Source organism: Primulina tabacum, chromosome 6 (genome assembly GCF_025594145.1).
Source record: "Primulina tabacum isolate GXHZ01 chromosome 6, ASM2559414v2, whole genome shotgun sequence".
Taxonomy (NCBI): domain Eukaryota; kingdom Viridiplantae; phylum Streptophyta; class Magnoliopsida; order Lamiales; family Gesneriaceae; genus Primulina; species Primulina tabacum.
The window spans coordinates 13532027-13552822 of NC_134555.1; the positions used below are offsets into that span (position 1 = coordinate 13532027).

Genomic DNA, 20796 nt, shown 5'->3' on the forward strand with positions numbered 1-20796 from the left:
TATGCAGATCAGAGGAGGAGAGACCTAGAATTTGCCGTTGGCGACCATCTCTTCGTGAAGGTAGCACCTATGAAGGGTGTCATGCGATTCGGAAAGAAAGGGAAGCTCAGTCCGAGATTTATTGGACCATTTGAGATCCTTGACAGAGTTGGGACGCTAGCTTATCGTGTGGCTCTTCCGTCGAATCTGGCCGGAGTACACAATGTCTTTCACGTCTCTATGCTGAGGAAGTATATGGCGAATCCTTCGCATGTCTTGAACTTCGAGCCGTTGCAGCTTACTCCGAACCTATCTTTTGAGGAGAGACCAGTGCAGATCTTAGACAGGCAGGAGAAGAAGCTTCGGAACAAGCTGGTTAGGCGAGTCAAAGTCAAATGGCTTAACCATTCTGAGGAGGAAGCTACATGGGAGTCTGAGCCGGAGATGAGAGATTGTTACCCCGAGTTATTCGGTGAGTTTTAATTTCGAGGACGAAATTTCTTTTAAGGGGGAAGGATTGTAGAACCCGTAACTTAGACTACGTATAAGCCATGCATAATTCTAGTATTTTAAATTAAAATGATTTTTATTTCATGAGTATTTAAATGCTTTTCCTTAAGTTAATTATTTTATGCAGTATTTTGATTTTTATCAATTAAGTTAATTCAGTTAGGCCGGATTGGAGTTGGAGTTTAGAGATAAAATTTAAGATTTAGAAAACATTTCCAGAATTTATTTTAGCTAGCAAGTAAGTTAATTTAAGTTAATAAGGAAGTTTAAGGAATTATTTAAGTTACTTGAGGTGAGTAGAAAATAAATTTATTTAAATTCTTTAATTAAGGGGTTAGTTCACTAAATTATTTAAAGGATAGGTGAGGCTTTTAAGGGTTATAAATTTAGTAACTAAACAACATTTCTCTTCATTTTTAGCGTTGATTTTCGGCCACCCTTAGTAGATTGAGCAAGGATATGCCAACTCACATTTGACCCATTCTTTGTCATTTTTTAGCATGATAACCTTTTTAATTATTGATCAACCTTAATTAGTTTATTAATAAGCAATATCCTAGTCTAATTATCATGGATAATATCGGCCATGCTCCCCCCAAAAAGACTTGATCAAACCAATTCAAAATTTGAATGAGAGGTAGACTTGGTCTTGATTTTCTTCCCTATATTTTGCACCCATTCTCCTCACCCTCTTAACCACCATTCCCCCTCCCTTAGCCTCGAAATTCAGAGTGATTTTGGAGAGAAAAATCGTGGCTAGCACTAGAGGAAACTAGAGAGAAAAATCGAGAGCTAGTAAGGTAGGAAAGGAAGCGCTCCACCTCCTCCACGCCGGATCGTCTCGTTCTTTCGTTTTCTTTTAAAACGAAACCAGGCATGCATATATTTTTCCTTGACTCTTAAATCAAGTCATACTATCATTATTTTTATGTTTCATGATCATCCTTTCATGTAAAAACCGAAATTTTCAGCAACAAGAACAAGAAATAATTTCTGCACCGATTTAGTTTCTATTATGCTTCACGTTGGGTATGCTTCTTTTCGATTTCAGGGATGGATCGCTCCAGGGGCTCGAGGCTGCATATAGACATGTACTAGGACATGTTAGGATCATGAAAGAACGTTGGTTCCAGCCCCATACTCACGGGAATTCAGAAATTACATCACATTCCCCACGAGTGTCATATTGAGTTTTGAAAATTCAGCTTGTTGTCAAAGGGAGAAGTTCTGATCATGGCTGCCCAAAAGGCCTATAGCCATGGTTAGATCACTCCCCTAGCATGTCTAAGACGTGACTAAGTCGCCCTTTTGTTGGCTTGGTCCATGGTGAATCGGTTTTCAAATAAAACAACAAGAACAACCCCTTCACCATTTCGGCTCTTCATTTGTACAGCATGTGTGTTTCGAATTTTGGTGGATTGGTGTTGATCTTGGTTGGCTTATGGACCTTAGCCATGGTTCATACCATACCCCAAGATGTCTAGATCGTGCCATGGTCAACCAAATGGCCACTGGAAAGGTCCATGACAGCAAACGAAGCAAAACTCCCCAAGCGCGCAGATTACGTTCTCGGCTAGGAGTGCGGTCTTGTTTCTGGTGTGGTTCGGATTGTGGCTGGCCTAGGGAACTTAGCCATAGTTAAAATCATTCCTTGGGATGTTGGTAAGAGGTTTTGGTTGGTGGTTCAAGCCCCAATGGCCATTAGCCTCGCAAACGACGCAAGAAACCAAAGCACAGCTGCTGTATTTTGTGGACAGCAACTTGCTGTGACGGTTCAGTGGCTCGTTTGAGTTCTTAGTTGGCTTTTAGCCCATGGCCTTGGACTGGACAGTGCCTCATCAAGTTATGAAGGTCATGTTTTTGACCGTTTGTGATTCGGATCATTTTTGAAGTCGTACGAGAATTTACGATGCGATGTGCCAAATTGACTCTCGAAAGAGCGTTTCATGTTTTGGCCTCCATTCACCTAAGATTCGACTTGCATCATTTTAGGAGCATTAATTCATCATTTTAAGCGTATTTTAATCATAACTATATGATGTTTAAGTGTTGGCTAGGGTTGGTTCGGAGTCATGATTAAATACGAAGTCGTTCGGTGAAATTGTCACATTTTCAAATGTTATTGCATAGTTTGGTCCCAAAAATCTATTGCATATTTTTCATGGCATATTAAGGTTGCACCGAGCCTGGGAGCGATCCAATCCAAGCAGTAAATTATTACAGGATACTTAATTGTGCCATTTAATTATATTACGTGCATAAAAATATAAAATGTTCATTTTTGAGATTATGCGATATTGCTTGTGGCCATTTCACTATCATGGGATTATTGCTAAATCCGGTCGCCAGTTACCGGTCAGTTCAGTTTGTACCACCCAGTATACTGTGGCATAGTCTGATCAGACGTTCATTATTTTACCCGGTCGCCAGTTACCGGTCATGGGAGCATTTTATTCTCCGGTCGCCAGTTACCGGTCAGTTTCAGTGCAGGCGCCACTTGCGTAGACCATAATCTCAACAGAAATTTATTACAGGCTATTTCAGTACAGGGCTCCAAGGAGCAAACATTTTTACCATGATATTTTCAGTTCAGTTATGCACGTATTATAATTAATCATGACCCGAAATTTTTACGATATGCCTCATGACATGATATTTTTACTCCCATGAAATTTTACTATATTTACTCGTTATTTACGATATATGCATGTTGAGTCTTTAGACTCACTAGACTTGATTGTTGTAGGTACTGATGATGCCGGGGCCGAGGACGGGGACCAGTGAGCTAGCTTGGGTCGGCAGTAGTGGAACCCGAGGACCTCATTTTAGCATTTACCATTTTTATGCTCAAACAGTTTATCCGTTGCTGGATTATTCTTAAATTGTTCTTTTGCAAACAAATAATTTCTTTCGCTGCTATTTTTAACATTTAAACTTTATTTAACGGTCTATTTTATGAATGAGGCATTTTACTTACTTTACAAAGAAAATTTTTAATTTTTCCGCAAATATTCAAACACGAATTTTCGGGCCGTTATAGCTCGGGCATGCACTCGACGAGGAGGACGAGGGGGCGAGAGTGCAGGGTGCCTAGGGCGTGGGCGAGACGAGATTAGGAGATGGGGGGCGAGGCGGGGCTATGGCGAGGTGGTGTGGGCGAGAGGCTGTGATGAAAGGGGCAAGCGTGAGCGAAGCGGTGAGGGAGGAGATTTGGCGACACCATGCAAGGTGAGGGAGATACTATAGGCGAGGGAAAGGCACACGGTAGAAAGGCGAGGGCGAAGTGATGATGAACGAAAATCAGTAGTGGTGGGAGAGTGTTGGAGGAGGGTTGGCGAGGCGCTGCAGAGGGCGAGGGGCTGCACCCTGCGTAGAAGAGATGAGCGTAGGCGGCGTGCTGTGCAAGGGAAGACTAGCGCTGGGTGCTACTACTTAAATAATAATTCACCCAAGTGTAGGTTGTCTGCAAGTAATATATTTCGTAAGTACGAGATCGATCCTCAGAGAGGTTATTTTGAGTTTAAATTTATTAATTTATAGATTACCAAATGCAAGAATGAAGTTTACAAATTATAAATTTTGTCAAGGCTTGAGGATTTATTCTTGGTTTATGTAATATTGTTTAACTAAAAGTAAAACAAAAGAAACCACCATAAATAATGGTTCCAAGAAAATTAAACACACACATAATATAATATAGTTCCCACTATAGAAAATACCGAATTAACCGATATTTTATATATGGTACCTATGATTATAATTATAACTATATAAATAAATAATTGCATAAAGTAAATGTTAAATTAAATCATTATATTTCATTTAGAACAACCGACAGAGCCATGCTATTGCCTAAATGAAATATATTGATTTAATAATTTAGTTGCGGTAAAATAAAAGTTAGTTGCGATAAAGTAAATGTTAGTTGCGGAAAAGTAAAAGTTGGTTGCGAAAAAATAAAAGTTAGATGCGAAAAATAAAAGTTAGTTGCGATAAAGTAAATGTTAGATTGTTAGATGTTAGTATTAAATCATAATATTTCATTTAGAACAACCGGCAGAGCCACGCTATCGTCTAAATGAAATATTATGATATTATTATAATAATATATATATATCTATATATATATAATAATAATTGATGAAATATTTATTGTATCAAAATTAAACAACAAATCAAGATAACCACTTTAATGGTATCAAGCATTTGATGTAAATTGATAACAACAAATAATTCATTTTTATACCTACAATAAAAATAAGTTAGCTAAATGAAAAGAAATAAAGAAAGAATATACAAAATATAAACAATCTTACTTCACCAAGAATGCATCCTCTTCACCTTGACATAATAGATTTAGCTTGCCATAAGCTTACTTTTGATCAACACTAAAATATCACTCATAGTTGAGAACATGAAAGAAAATATATTGGAACTTAGAACTTTGATACACACTCACACTATATTTTACAATGAGATAGAATGATTCTCAAGCTAGCACAAGGCCTCTATTTATAGGCCAAATGAGAGAAACAAATGAGAGAAAGGGTCAAAATTTTTTTTAATGCCATGTAGTTGCAATAGTATTCTTTGTCTCCTCCAAGTTCAATTCCATGTCCATTCTTTCAATGCTTTGTTCCACAACTTTAGTCACCGAATTTGACTCTGCTCAAAACGGCAAACATGTGGGAAATTGTCTGTAGATGAATTTGGCCACTTGGTTCACCTCATTTGGTTAAATATTTAAATAGTTATGATTTTTTTACTATATGCTGGTCATAGTAAAAGTAAATTTGTCATCCTTTTGATATTTGCACAATTTGATCATCTTAATGAACTTTTTAGGCAATTATGTCTTCTGCAAAGTTGTAGATAATTTCTCAAGGATTCCAAATATGTTTGAGTCACCTCCATTTGAATTTTCTAGCTTGAGTTATCATTATTTTACCAACACGTAGAAAACCTGAAAATAAAACATATTTAGTAAGACAATTAAATATAAACAAACAATACTAAAATAACATAATTTTATAATTTTAATGAAACTTAAATTTTAAAATACAGGTTTTAACATATAATAAATTATTAATTTTAAGTTTCATCACACCCCCACACTATCTTATTACTAGTCCCTTAGTAATAAACTTTATTGGAAAATCACAACCTAGATTCTTTATTCCTTTTATATATTCAAATACAAACATATTTATTAAAAACAAAATCATATACCGATTTATATATATATATATATATATTTTCGTTTAATATAATAATATATAATTAAATTTGTTTTTATTATTATTCTTATTTTCACATAATATATAAAGTAACAATATATATATAATTTTTTTTTAAAATTTCTAAATTTTTTATAATAATATAATCAAAAAGATAATTCACACCACCCACCATAACATGTATAATATCAAGAATATTATTGTAAAAGCCTCAACTCCATATATTCTTTCAAGTCAAAATATTTAAGGAATAGCTAGTTTTCACTCATGGAGTTGGAATGAATATTAACTCTCATTGAAAAAACCTAAGTATTAAAGCAGACAATTAATTAAACTAATATTGAAAACAAAATAGGAAAATTTACAAAGAATAAAATCCTCATTTTTTTCTTTTTTTTATTGTTTTTTTTAAATAACGTGACTGCAAAATTTTACAATAACATAAAATTTTTTATCCAAACATTCTACCATAAATTTTTTATCCAAACATTCTACCATATATATGTATATATATAAACATTTATATAACGGATACATCCGACTACCCTTGAAACTTATCTCGCACAAACAAATCTTTTTGTTTGTTTGTTTGTTTTTTGTTTTTTTATTTAACACAATATTGATGTTTTTAGAACACATTGATAGTACATCAATCAAATCTAAAAAAATTACATTGAATAAAGTATTTTGCAGTCCGTTATATATTTACTTCTTTTTTTTCTTTTTTCAATAAATATTTTTTTAGGAGAGTTATATTCTTGTAATTAACCATTTTTTAATAATCAATAAAATTTTATTAATTGTTTTCTCTTTTCTCACCACTCACTCACAAAAGATGTGTGACTATATATTATACTTTTACAAAAGAATTCTTTCAATTATACATGTTAACAACCATACAGACCATATATTTTAACTATATTCTCATAAAAATTTTAGAAATTATTTTATTTGAAAACACATACAATTATATATATATATATATGAACACATCTATTATATATTTTATATTAATTGATCAATATATATATATATATAAATTGGTACATATGAAAAATTAATTTTTCTTTTAGTCTGTATTTTGAATATAATGAATATTAAAATCTAGTGTATTGTGATTTTCCAATAATTATTAACTAATGCGTCTCAGGTGCATTTTACTGACACCTTACTCGACATTGAATTAAAAATTATTATTATTATTACTATATATAAGTATATATTTTAATTTTTATATAAAAAACTAAGAGGAGAATAAGAATAAATTATTCATACCTTAAAGAAAAACATTAAAACATACCGTTGAATCACAAGTTTAGCATCACATGAATTTTCTTTTCTTACTTTTGGATGTTGGCCAATTAAGTTGAGATAAGGATGGATCTGGTTCATGACTAAATCCTTGCAGTAAATCAATAAGTTCACCTTCACTTGTAGCAGAAACTAACATCCTTCGCGAAGCTAATGAAATAAATTCATGTTCCACAACATCATCAAGAAATGATAACAGTTTATCATAATAATTGTTAACATTTAACAAACCAATTGGCTTATTGTGGATATTTAATTGTGCCCAACAAACAGTATGAAATATTTCTTCCAAAGTACCGAAACCTCCTGGCAAAGCAATGAAAGCATCTGAATGTTCAATCATTTGAGTAATTCGTTCATACATGTTGTCCACTTTCATTTCTTCTCCTATTGTTGGTCCTGTAAGATTGGCTAAGGTAATCGGAATAATGCCTAAAACTTCACTTCCACCTGCATGCGCAGCTTTTGCAACTTTTCTCATGAGGCCAACTTCACCACCACCATATACCAAATGAATCTTTTTTTTAGCAAGTGTTATTCCAAGATTTTCTGCTACTTCTTCATAAATTGAATCTTTTCCTGCACTAGATCCACAAAATACACAAATATTTTTGATTTTACTTACCGTGGACGTTGACATGTTGAGAAATATGTTTTTTGTAATTGTTAGATCACAGCATATGAATTTATAAGTGTAACATGCCAAAAGTCAATATTTGAACAGTAAATTATTATTATTAAAAGAAAATAAAAATGACAAAATTAAAACAAATATATACAGCGTAATTGTGATTGTGGCTCACATCTTCCTCTGATTTTACGTTCAGTAACGGCTTCAACGCCTTCTATGAGTCGAGGATATGCTTCCCATCCAATTTTCTTATAAATTGGCAAACATGGTCTTTTAACGTCAGATTCCCAAGACGAAATTGTGTATATATATTTACTTATCTAAATAGATATGTGTTACTACAGTAGGATCTTTGTAAGGCTGATTCCACCGTCCATATTGATAATCCTCCTGTTGAAATTGCCACCATAGTTTAAGAAGTTCATTTTGCACGTACCCACTAGAATGGATATCAAGAACCTCTAGAAAATTATCCAAAGGCTCTTTACTCAGACCATTCTTAATGAATAAAATTTTATCTTCTCTATTCATTGATGTCATTCCAACATTTTTGCATTTTCCCTTACAAGTCCACCTTGCACATTTATGACATCCACCTATACGTTTAGCTCTGCTTTTTGGCATATGTGCTTTTACAAAATCCTGACATATGTCTTATTATTAATTCACTTCTTTCCCCAACCAATCGGACTTTTGCTTCAATTATCAAACGGACATCATTCGGTATGCCATATGACATCATCAACCTTAGCCGCTCACATCTAGCTTCATAAATTTTTTTCAACGCATTATCAGGTAAACAAGCAAAATATTTACGAAGATTCATAATACACGCATCCATATTATTATTATATATATATTTCAATTATTTTGGGAAAACTGAAGAAACCGACTTAAACAGTCACGGAGTACCGCTATCCGCCACTTAACCGGGAAATGAACTAGAATCTGCAAAACAAAATGAAAATATCAAACAACTATTGTGGATCATATAAAGGCATAAACTCATTATTAAGAATTTTATTTTCTATAAAAGGCTTAAGTCTTTGCCCATTAACTTTAAACACGTCATTATTTTTAGGATTTTCAATATCAACAGCACCATGAGGATAAACAAATTTGACTATAAATGATCCTGACCACCTCGATCTTAGTTTACCTGAAAATAAATGCAAACGAGAATTATAAAGCAAAACTTTTTGTCCAATTTCAAATGACTTTCTCATAATATTTTTATCATGAAAGGCTTTAGTTTTATCTTTATAAATCTTTGAATTTTCATATGCATCATTTCTTAATTCTTCAAGTTCATTTATTTGCAATTTTCTTAATTTAGATGCATCATCTAAATTAATATTAAATGCTTTAATTGCCCAATAAGCTTTATGTTCAAGTTCAACCGGTAAATGACAATGCTTACCAAAAACTAACCTATATGGTGACATCCCTAATGATGTTTTAAATGCAGTTCTATATGCCCATAATGCATCAGTTAATCTTAAAGACCAATCTTTTCGATTTGGATTAACTGTTTTTTCTAAAATTTGTTTTATTTCTCTATTTGCAAGTTCAACTTGACCATTACTTTGAGGATGATATTGGGTAGAAACTTTATGTGTAATGCCATATTTTCTTAACAAAGAAGAAAATGATTTATTTATAAAATGACTTCCCCCATCACTAATTATTGCTCTAGGTATTCCAAATCAGCTAAAAATATTTTCTTTTAAAAATTTTATAACAACTTTATGATCATTAGTTCTACATGCAATTGCTTCAATCCATTTTGAAACATAATCAACAGCGACTAAAATGTACGTATATCCAAAAGATAATGGAAATGGACCAATAAAATCTATCCCCCAACTATCAAATATTTCAATAATTATGATTGGATTTAAAGGCATCATGTTTCGTTTTGAAATTGATCCCATCTTCTGACAGTTTTCACAAGATTTGCAAAATAAATGCGTATCTTTGAATAAATACGGCCAATAAAATCCACATTGTAAGATTTTTGTAGCTGTTTTATTGGATGAAAAATGACCTCCACATGCTTCAGAATGACAAAATTTAATAACATTACTTACTTCATTGTCGGGTATGCATCGTCGAAAAATTTGGTCAGGACAATACTTAAATAAGTAAGAATCATCCCAATAAAATTTTTTAAGTTCTATCAAGAATTTATTCTTATCCTGTGAATTCCAATGAGAAGGCATTTTATTTGTCACAAGAAAATTTACAATGTTAGCAAACCAGGGCATAATAGTAGCATAAAACAACTGATCATCTGAAAATTTTCATTTATTGGTATTTCATTATGAGATGATTCAGTCATTATTCTAGATAAATGATCGGCTACAACATTTTCTTTTCCTTTTTTATCTTTAATTATAATATCAAATTCTTGTAACAATAAAATCCATCGTATTAATCTTGGCTTAGCATCTTGTTTATTTGATAAATATTTTATGGCAGAATGATCGATGTAAACAATAGTAGTAGAACCAATTAAATAAGATCGAAACTTATCTAATGCAAATACTACTGAAAGTAATTCTTTTCAGTAGTTGAATAATTTATTTGGGCACTATTTAAGGTTCTACTAGCATAATAGATTGCATAAGGTTTTCCTTCTTTTCTTTGTCCTAACACAGCTCCTATAGCATAATCACTTGCATCACACATTAATTCAAATGGTAAAGACCAATCTGGAGGTTGTAAAATAGGTGATGTAACTAAAAGATTGATATTTTTTTAAAAGCATTTTCACATTTCTGAGTCCATTCAAATTGTGTATCTTTTGTTAAAAGATTTGAAATTGGTTTAGATATTATGCTGAAATTTTTTATAAACCTTCTATAAAATCCTGCATGACCCAAGAATGATCGAACTTCTTTGACCGTTTTTGGTGATGTTAAATTAGCAATAACATCAACTTTGGCTTTATCAACTTCAATTCCTTTTTCAGATATCATATGTCCTAAAAAATCCCAGAATTTAACCATATAATGACATTTTTCCAATTTAAAACAAGATTTTTTTCTTCACATCTTTTTAATACTTCTTCTAGATTTTTAAGACAATTTTCAAATGAGTTTCCAAAAACAGTTATATCATCCATAAAAACTTCTACATATTCTTCAATCATATCACTGAAAATACTTAACATGCATCTTTGAAAAGTAGCCGGAGCATTACATAAACCAAATGGCATTCTTTTAAATGCAAAAGTTCCAAAAGGACAAGTAAAAGTAGTTTTTTCTTGATCTTCTAATGATATAGGTATTTGATAATACCCCGAATACCCATCAACAAAACAGTAATAAGAATTTCCTGCTACTTTTTCTAGAATTTGATCTAAAAATGGTAGGGAAATGATCTTTTCTAGTTACATCATTTAATTTTCTATAATCAATACACATACGCCAACTAGATGGAATCCTAGCTTGTAATAACTCTCCCTTTTCATTTTTTATAACAGTGATGCCGGACTTTTTAGATACTACTTGTGTTGGACTTACCCATTTACTATCTGAAATTGAATAGATTATTCCAGCGTCTAATAGTTTTAATATTTCATTCTTAACAACTTCCTTCATATGTGGATTTAACCTTCTTTGTGGTTGTTGATATGTTTTAGCATTTTCTTCCAAGTGAATTTTATGTGTACAAATTAAAGGATTCATACCTTTTATATCTTTCAAAGTCCATCCAATTGCATTTTTATATTTTTTAAGTAATTTAATCAAATCTTCTTCTTGATTTGGCAAAAGAGTGGAAGAAATTACAACAGGAAATGTTTTATTTTCACCAAGAAATACATATTTCAATTCTAATGGTAAAACTTTTAATTCAAGTTTTGTATTATCATCTTTTTTAAAATTATTTTTAGACTCAAAACTTTCTATTGAAAAAACTTCAGATTGTTGATTTAAGTTTTCTTCTTGTATATTTTCTTCCACAATTGTTTCAATTTCATTATCATATTCATTTTCATTAATACTTGGTTGTTTACATAAATTGAACACATTAAGTTCTAGAGTCGTATTTCCAAAAGACAATTCCATTATTCTATTTCGACAATTAATTAAAGCATTTGAAGTTGCTAGAAATGGTCGTCCCAATATTACTGGAATTTCATTATGTACTTCTATTGGTTGTGTATCCAAAACAATAAAATCTACAGGATATATGAATTTATCAACTTGAACCAACACATCTTCTACAATATCTCTGGGTATTTTGATTGAACTATCCGCCAGTAAGAGAGTAACAGAAGTGGGTTTTAATTCTCCTAAATTAAGTTTTTCATAAACTGAATAAGGAAGTAAATTCACACTTGCTCCCAAATCCAACAAAGCTTTTTTAATTTTATTTTTTTCCAATAATACATGAAATTGTTGGACAACCAGGATCTTTATATTTTAAGCTAGAATTATTTTGAAGAATAGAACTTACTTGTTCAGCCAAGAATGCTTTTTTCTTCACATGCAAATTTCTCTTTACAGTACATAAGTCTTTTAAAAATTTTGCATAAGAAGGTACTTGTTTAATAGCATCTAATAATGGAATATTTATCTTCACTTGTTTAAAAACTTCATAGATATCATAATCACTTTTTTGTTTTTTATGATTTGTTAATGCATGAGGAAATGGTGGAAGTTTATTTGACTTATTTACTATTTTAGATGATTTATCATTCACCATATTATTCTTAATATTTAAGGTATCATCATTCTCAAAAGTATCAGGATTATCATCCTTACTCTTTGATTTTAAATGATCTTTGTTTTCATTACTATATGGATCATTAACTATTTTACCACTTCTAAGGGTAATAACAGATTTTATTTGATCAATTTTTTCATTTTTTAATTCTTGATTTTGATTTTTAGGATTAGGTTGAGGTTGAGATAAAAATTTTCCTTTTTCATGAATATTAAGTGTAGATGCAAATTTTGCAAGAGTTTCTTTCAAATCACTCATAGATTGACTGTTTTGAATATTGATAGACTCTTGCTTTTAGATAAATGCATTAATTACATCTTCAAAGTTTTTTCTTGGAGGTGTAACATAAGGAATATAACCTTGATGATTTTGGTTATTTTGAAAATATTGTTGTGATGGTTGTGCATTATTATCATTCCTCCAACTAAAATTAGGATGATTTTTCCATCCAGGATTATATGATGGTGAAAAAGGATCTAGTATTGGTTTTTTATAATTGTCAACATGATTTGCTTGTTCATGGAGACATTCTTTAAATGAAGGTAATGTTGGACAATCTTTTGTAGCATGATCATGTGTATCACATATATGACAAACAATTTCTTGAATACTTTTTAATTGACCACTCTTTTTCATTTCTAATGACTCAATTTTTCTTGCTAAAGATGCAAGTTTAGCTTGAATATCTATATCATCTTTAAGATTATAGATACCACCCCCATTTGTTGAATTATTGTTTTTAGTTGTTGGTGGTTCTATTGTGCCTATATTATCCCAATTTTGAGCATTTTCTGCTAATGAATCCAAATATTTCATTTGGGTTTTTATCTTCAAAAGTTCCATTACACATGAATTCTATCATTTGCCTATCTTTAGGTATTAGACCTTCATAAAAGTGAGAAACTATTCTCCATGTTTCAAAACCATGATGTGGGCATGTATTAAGTAATTCTTTATATCTATCCCAACATTGATAAAACGTTTCTCCTTGTTTTTGAGAAAAAGTTGTAATTTGTCTTTTAAAAGAGTGTTCTATGGGAAGGGAAAAACTTTTTGAGAAATTGTTGTTGCATTTCTTCCCATGATCTTATTGAACTTGATCTTAAATTCTGTAGCCATGTTTTAGCTTTATCTTTTAAAGAAAAAGGGAAAATATTTAATAGAACTATATCCATGCTACAATTTTGATCATTATAAGTGTTACAAACTTCCTCAAATTCTCTTAGATGCAAATATGGATTTTCATAATCTAAGCCATGAAAATTTGGTAAAAGTTGAATAATTTGAGGTTTGAAGTTGAAATTAGATGCATCAGGAGGAAAAACTAAACAAGTTGGGGCACTAGTTCTAATAGGGTTCATATGGTGCGTAAGTGTTCTTAATTGATCATGTTCTTGATTATGATTATTATTATTTTCAGATACTCGAATAAGTACCACTTTTTTTTCGACTCCAAATACTCATAAAAAATAAAACATAATTAACAAATATAAACTTAATTTATACCTCCCCGGCAACGGCGCCAAAAACTTGCTACTACTTAAATAATAATTCACCCAAGTGTAGTTTGTCTGCAAGTAATATATTTCGTAAGTACGAGATCGATTCTCAGAGAGGTTATTTTGAGTTTAAATTTATTAATTTATAGATTACCAAATGCAAGAATGAAGTTTACAAATTATAAATTTTGTCAAGGCTTGAGGATTTATTCTTGGTTTATGTAATATTGTTTAACTAAAAGTAAAACAAAAGAAACCACCATAAATAATGGTTCCAAGAAAATTAAACACACACATAATATAATATAGTTCCCACTATAGAAAATACCGAATTAACCGATATTTTATATATGGTACCTATGATTATAATTATAACTATATAAATAAATAATTGCATAAAGTAAATGTTAAATTAAATCATTATATTTCATTTAGAACAACCGGCAGAGCCATGCTATTGCCTAAATGAAATATATTGATTTAATAAATTAGTTGCGGTAAAGTAAAAGTTAGTTGCGATAAAGTAAAAGTTAGTTGCGGAAAAGTAAAAGTTAGTTGCGATGTAGTTGCACTAGTATTCTTTGTCTCCTCCAAGTTAGTTGAACTTGGAGGAGACAAAGAATACTATTGTATATTCTTTCTTTATTTCTTTTCATTTAGCTAACTTATTTTTATTGTAGGTATAAAAATGAATTATTTGTTGTTATCAATTTACATCAAATGCTTGATACCATTAAGCCACTTGGTTCACCTCATTTGGTTAAATATTTAAATAGTTATGATTTTTTTACTATATGTTGGTCATAGTAAAAGTAAATTTGTCATCCTTTTGATATTTGCACAATTTGATCATCTTAATGAACTTTTTAGGCAATTATGTCTTCTGCAAAAATGGAGATAATTTCTCAAGGATTCCAAACATGTTTGAGTCACCTCCATTTGAATTTTCTAGCTTGAGTTATCATTATTTTACCAACACGTAGAAAACCTGAAAATAAAACATATTTAGTAAGACAATTAAATATAAACAAAAAATACTAAAATAACATAATTTTATAATTTTAATGAAACTTAAATTTTAAAATACAGGTTTTAACATATAATAAATTATTAATTTTAAGTTTCATCACTGGGCGAGGGAAGAGGAATGTGAGGAGCGAGGATGCGGCGAGAAGGCAGAAGAGCGATGCGTTGGATGCGGGCGAGCATCGAGGAGATGGGCACGAGATGAGAATGGGGGCGGGTGGCGTGGCAACCACAAAGAGGCGAGGGCTGGCGAGTGTGGTGATGGGCGAGGACAGGCGAGGACTGCGCGAGGGTGTGGCTGTGAGGCAAGGCTATGGCGAGGCGAGGGCGCCACGATGGTATGCGGGCGTGGATGCTGGCAAGAGAGAAGGGCGAGGACGAGAGGAGATGGAGGCGGGAGGAGGCTGAGGCCTAGACAGGCGAGAAAGGAGGTGTTGCGTAGGCGCGCTAGAGGAAAGGGCGTAGGCGAGGTGACGAGTGCAAGGGGTTGTGGTTGGCGAGTAGGGGAGCCTAACGCAGATCTGAACCTTCAAATGGGAAGATGATTTAATTTATTTTCAAATTTTTGGAGACTAAAGAGCGGCATGAGAAGAATACACAACTCACATGTCGTAAGCCGAGAACCATGCAAGTAATTGAACTTCGAACCTGCAATTTAGTTCGACTTGGGAGGGGGAGACTTGTGATACCTAGGGTTGAGCCCATCCCAATCGAGCCCACACCGGATCATGGGCCCCGGCCTATCCTTAACCGAGGTAGAAGGCCCATGTATTCTCTTATAAATATCAGGTTTGAGTGTCCAACTCATTCATATTCACTATATTATTTTCTGCAGCACCATTAGCTACTCTCCCCTTATATCCTCAGTCTCTGACTTTGACGTCGGAGGGGCTACGTCGGGTCACCCTCCCGGCCCCCTTCTAACGGTCTTCTTCGTGATTTCAAGCTCAGAATAAATTTGAAGCATGTGTCTGGACTAGTGTTGTTTGCTGGAATCGGACCCTAAATTTTCAGTGAACATCAAGGGTCATAACGTATAAAAACATGAAGCTAACTTTTATTTAGTTTTTACTCTCTTCTGATTTGAACATGCGATCTCACATTATTCTCCAAATGTTTTCAACTATTTCATTTTTCTCGTGTACAAATCGCTGCGAAAGTTTTAAATTTTTATTTTGACATTAAAAAAATTATTTGAACACTCGTATACTTTAAATGAAAATAACGTATATTTGGAGATTTTAAATATCACCTTTAGTGAATTTTCACTTGGCACCAGCTATCCGGTATTAGCGGATGTAGCTCTTGTTGTAATTCGCTACGAACTTTCTTAAAAACTCTTTATTCAATCATTGAATCAGGCACATGACTAGAAAAATAGTTCCTCTTCTAAATTGCACTAAAACTTTAGAAGAGGTTTTTCGTTGGAGATGAAAAATTCAAGAGGTGGCTTAAACCCTTAAAACTCTTTTCTGGAGATGGCCGAAATCTTGAGAGGAGAAGGGATAGATTTTCGAAAATTCTAGAGTGAGTTGAGGTTAGGGTTATGGTTTCATTACCTTAAAATAAACACATTAACCTAATTATCTTAATTGTAGATTAAGTTTTCATAATTAAAATTAATGGACTTGATTAATTAATTGAACTAGTCCAACTAGTTTAGTTAATTATATCAAAGTCAATTAAGAACTTTAATTATTTAGTATGTTAGAATTGTACTTCTTCAAGCTCATTAAACATACTTCCTAATATATTTAATTTAATATTTAATAAACTTAAATTTGAGTTTAATAATTTAATTTTTCAAATTTTATAAATTCAACTCCTTGAAATTATTCTCTCTTAACTTTATTTATCATAAATTTAATTCCTTGTATTTACTATCTTGTAATTTTATATAAATTCAACTCTTTGAATTTATTTTTTTCTATTTTTATTTATCATAAATTCAACTCTTTGAATTTACTCTCTCAACATGAACAAATGATCCAGTGCTTGTGTGACCCTCAATGGTTCAGGAATACAGCTAACTGTGGGTTCACAACTCTTTGTGATTTAGGACATTTTTCTTTATTCGGGTTTACCCTAATTTGTCTCATTCCATGCACCAACATTTGATCATGAGAATTTCATAAATCAATTTCTTATTAAACTCATCGAATCATGGTAAGAGCGTCTAATAGCATCATCCTGTGACTTCCTAGGTATCACTAATAGTGTTTGCGAGAACCAATCGGTTATGATTAACGTACAGTACGGTTCATTCATCTCATATATCCCGATCGAATCTGCAACCATTGGTTCATCGAGATTGCATATTAATCATGAAATATTCATAGTGTCATCGTATGCACAATTAGATAACTCTTACCCTAATGTACATTTCACACTCTGGCCAGAGATTTCATGCACTATTATTTCATTAGATCACATAGGATATTCACACCCGTAGGTTAGTGGTGAATTTCCGACTACAATGCACTGGCTCCTACACACTTCGCAACTGCACCCAACCTCGTCACCTTGTGACTCTCGTGTAGTCGGTAAACGAGTCAAAGCACACTCCTAGTATGCAGAGTCCTAGTGTTGTCCCGGGTCGTAAGGACTAATAATGTACAATCACAACCACAGACTTTTCCTGTCGATAAATGATAATCACTTGAAAAGTCCGATGGAGGGTCGTCGGTACGATCATTCTATTTTTACCCATCTGTATTGTTGGAAATCTCTATGTCCTTACCATGAAACACGGTACACAACATCATAGACGCTAGTCTCAAGCTCAAACGACCTTAATCCTTATTTTAGGCAACTGAATCGATTAGGAACAAATTTAGAATATACAGTGTTTACAAGTTAGTTTCAAGATCAAATTACGATTTATTTGTATTAAAATACAATCAAGAACTTTACTATGCTGATTGCATGAGTATACAGATAAAGAAAAATGAAACCATGAAAATTTAAATTATATTAAAATAAAGATTATTTATTACACTTGAATCAATAAATTTCCTAGCCAATCGTTGGCTTACAGAACATCTACTCTAATAATAAGTATTATGTTGTATTTCTCTCTTTATTTAAATATCAATTTGCAAACTTAATATCCAAATATTGTCTCAAAATCGTTCCATAGATCAACTTCAAGACTTTCGCATTAAGTTGAGTTAAAATTTCAACACCATCTTAGTATATAATTCAGTTCTAATTTGCTCCCAGGTATATAGGCGTGTTGGTAAGGCTTAAGATGATGTGAGTAGATATTCTTCGACATCGTATGATGCATATAGCTCACTAAAATATTGTGGGATATGTGTTATGTGGGTCGATATTTGCAGTAATCTCCTTTAGATCATTACTTGCTCATGCACATTCATCAGTTTACCATTTTTTCTAATTCAAGAGACATCTGACAAGGTTTCCCATTCATGGGTAACCTTTTGAAAAAAATAATTCAGTTTTGATTCGTATAAATAAGAAAGAATATTAAATAATGGGAAATCTAATGAAAATCATATTTCATACACTTATTTCAAGTCGTTGAGGGAATTGAACTCATTTTGAATTCTTTTGGTGTCAGGAAATATTAATGCCAATTTAGATACTCAAGTCCATTTTTTAAGAAAGAGATATAGCAAAAGTGTTTGCCAACAGATTAAAGAGAGTTCTCCCAAAAGCAATATCCATACATCAATCGGCTTTTATGCAAGGAAGGTCTATAACAGATAATACCCTTGTTGCTTTTGAGATTCTACACCATATGAAGCGGAAAACGAAAGGTAAGTTGGGTGGTGTGGCACTGAAAGTGGATATTAGTAAAGCATATGATAGAGTAGATTGGGGATATCTTAAAGGCATGCTGATCAAAATGGGGTTTGACGCACAAGGGGTTCAGCTTATTATGGCGTGTATAACCTCTGTTTGTTACTCTGTTTTGCTGAATAATCAAGATATTGGCCCTATCCAACCCCGGCGTGGGCTTCGACAAGGTGATCCACTATCGCCTTACTTATTTATTTTATGTGCTGAGGGACTCTCGGCTTTGATTTGCCAGGCAGAAAGACAGGGAATGCTTCATGGCTATATGATATGTCGAGGAGCGCCAAAGGTGTCTCATCTTTTATTTGCAGATGATAGCTTCTTTTTCATCCGATCCACAACTGATGAAGCTCGAACAATGCGGAATATACTTACTGCATACCAAGAGGCATCTGGGCAAGCCATAAACTTTGGCAAATCAGGTATCTACTATAGTGGTAATGTTCAACTTGATATAAAAAATGCTATTTCATCCATTCTTCAGGTGATATCTACACTAGATACTGGAAAATATCTTGGATTGCCATCACTGATTGGGCGAAGGAAAAAGTGATATTCAGCTACCTAAAGGAGAGGACTTGGTCACGCATTCAATCTTGGAGGAGCAAACCACTAACTAAAGCAGGCTGTGAAATACTCATAAAGGCTGTGGCACAAGCTATACCATCGTATTGCATGAGTGTGTTTCTGTTGCCAGTGTCCTTAGCAGAGGAAATCCAAAGGATGTTAAACTCGTTCTGGTGGGGTTCTAAGAGAAAAAACCAAAGATGTATAAATTGGCTATCATGGGATAGATTGAGTGTAAGGAAAGACAAAGGTGGTCTTGGTTTCAGAAATCTCCACGGCTTCAATCTTTCAATGATAGGGAGGCAAGGCTGGTCCTTTATTTCCAGCCCTGATACGCTCGCAAGTAGAACTTTCAAAGCTAGATATTTCCCTAGAGGGGACTTTCTTTCAGCCCAACTGGGCCATAATCCAAGTTTTGTATGGAAAAGTATCTGGAGTTCTCAATCATTGATGAGGATAGGGTGCCGACGGAAGATAGGAAATGGAACCAATATAAATGTCTGAAATGATCCTTGGCTACGAGATGATGCAAATTTCAGAATACAAACGCCTATGATCTCTGACATGGAAGAGCTGAGAGTATCGGATTTGATAAGTTCAGAACCTCGACAATGGGATATTGGATTATTACATGAATTGTTTAATGACAGAGATGTCAAAGCAATATTGCAAATTCCGCTGCAAGAGACCAACTGTCCAGATTCTTGGGTATGGCATTATAGCAAGACTGGGAAGTATACTGTTAAGTCGGGATATTGGATTTGCTTCGAGACTAGTGCTTTTAGTGAAGAAAATGGAGTGGCAGGAGAATGGGGGAAGATTTGGAATTTACAAGTCCCACCTAAAGTAAAACACTTTTTATGGAGGGCAACCAGAAACTCTCCTGGTTCGAGCAAGTCTTCAACGTAAAGGTATTCAAGTTCCTCTTTCATGCGTTCAGTGTGGGGGTGATATTGAGAATATCTGGCATATATTTCTTACATGTCCAGTTGCCCAAAGCTGTTGGAGTGAAATCCAATTCGTGACAAGTATAAATTCCTGCTCATCTCAAGTTGAAAGCTTTGTAGAATTCATATTTATGATGCTGAACTCGATAACCACAAAAGAAATGGGCATGGTTGTTATGATTTTATGGAGCTTATGGAGACAACGGAATGAAAATTGTGGAACAATCAGCAGATTACACCTACACAGGTAGTGCATTTTGCACTACAGAATTTGTATGATTGGTTGCAAGCAATTGGAAAAAAGAAAGTATTGTATCCCAATTCCAACAGTGTTGATATCAGCTGCAAGAGATGGCATAAACCTCCTGCTTCCTTCCTAAAGTGCAATACAGATGCTGCGTTGTTCACCTCGAGCAACAGGTTTGGACTTAGTGGTGTGCTGCGTGACGAAAATGGAGAGTTTATAGCATGCCGAATATAACACAACGCCGGAAATCCTGCCGTAAAGGAATGCGAAGCTCTTGCGCTACTCC

General features: G+C 33.2%; 1 non-coding gene across 1 annotated transcript; it reads left to right on the forward strand.

Annotated features, from left to right (window-relative positions):
- The first annotated feature begins 13322 nt into the window (after positions 1-13322).
- LOC142550377 (small nucleolar RNA R71) lies at positions 13323-13433 on the forward strand. The gene has a single exon (XR_012821340.1). It is a non-coding gene; the product is annotated as a small nucleolar RNA R71 (small nucleolar RNA).
- Positions 13434-20796: the final 7363 nt, after the last annotated feature.